Below are 1,258 nucleotides of genomic sequence, written 5' to 3'. Positions count from 1 at the left end.
AAGCCTGCTACACACCTTTCCTGATTTTACACCATTCACTATTACTTTGTTTGAAAAACTGCCTCTTGGTATATGTAAAAAAATTTTTCTTGAGCACAATTAAGTCTTCAGGAATATCTATTACTCAAAACATTATCCATAGTTTGTTATGATCCACACAGTTGAATGCTTTTGCACAGTCAATAAAACACAAGTAAACCTCTCTCTAGTATTCTCTTCTGTCAACCAAGATCCATCTAATGTTCACAATGATATTCGTAGTTCCATGTCGTCTTCTGAATCTGGCTTGAATTCATAGCAGCTCCCGAGCAATGTATGGCTGCAACCATTCAAAAATTATCTTCAGCGGCATTTCCGGTAGTGGTGGCGGGAATGCGAATGAAAGTGCCGTCTAGGCCTCTGCGGAGGCGAATCCAGCTATTATCTGAGCCATCAGAGCCGCCACCATGACTGTCGGCAAGAGCAGCAAGATGCTCTAGCACATCGACTGCAGGATGAGGTGCATCCTGCAAGATGGCCGGATCTTCATCGGCACCTTTAAGGCATTTGACAAGCACATGAACTTGATCCTCTGTGACTTTGATGAATTCAGGAAGATTAAGCCAAAGAATTCAAAACAAGCAGAAAGGGAAGAGAAGCGAGTCCTCGGTCTGGTGCTGCTGCGAGGAGAGAACCTGGTCTCGATGACTGTAGAGGGGCCTCCTCCCAAAGAGACTGGCATTGCCCCAGTACCACTTGTTGGAGCGTCTGGAGGCCCAGGGATTGGCAGGGCCCGGGCAGAGGCATTCCAACTGGTATTCCAATGCCCCAGGCTCCGGCAGGATTTGCTGGACCAGTCCGAGGAGTTGGTGGGCCTTCCCAACAGGTGATGACCCCACAAGGAAGAGGCACTGTTGTAGCTGCTGCAGCTGCTGCCACAGCCAGCATAGCAGGGGTCCCAACCCAGTACCCACCTGGCCGTGCAGGTCCTCCACCACCTATGGGCCGAAGGGCAACCCCTCCAGGCATGGTGGGTCCACTTCCTGGTATGAGGCCTCCTATGGGTCCCTCAATGGGAATCCCGCCTGGACGAGAGACTTCAATAGGCTTTCCCCCTCAAGGGATGCGGCCACCTCCTCCAGGGATGCGAGGGCCTCCTCCCCCAGGAATGTGGTCACCAAAGCCCTAGAATCATCTTGGCCCTCAGCTCCTTGCCTGTTTCCTGTAAAGCTGTATATAGTCCTTGTGTTTCCTTGTGGCCTGCAAAACTAGTTTGTAA

The 1,258-nt window shown here is 50.6% G+C and overlaps 1 pseudogene; it reads left to right on the top strand.

The window, feature by feature from the left end:
* The first annotated feature begins 446 nt into the window (after nt 1-446).
* On the top strand, nt 447-1,168 carry LOC102833401 (annotated as a pseudogene).
* The last annotated feature ends 90 nt before the right edge of the window (nt 1,169-1,258 follow it).

This window comes from Chrysochloris asiatica, unplaced genomic scaffold (assembly GCF_000296735.1).
Source record: "Chrysochloris asiatica unplaced genomic scaffold, ChrAsi1.0 scaffold10451, whole genome shotgun sequence".
NCBI lineage: Eukaryota > Metazoa > Chordata > Mammalia > Afrosoricida > Chrysochloridae > Chrysochloris > Chrysochloris asiatica.
The sequence above is the reverse complement of the archived record's forward strand: the minus strand, read 5'-3'. Positions and strand labels throughout refer to the sequence as shown.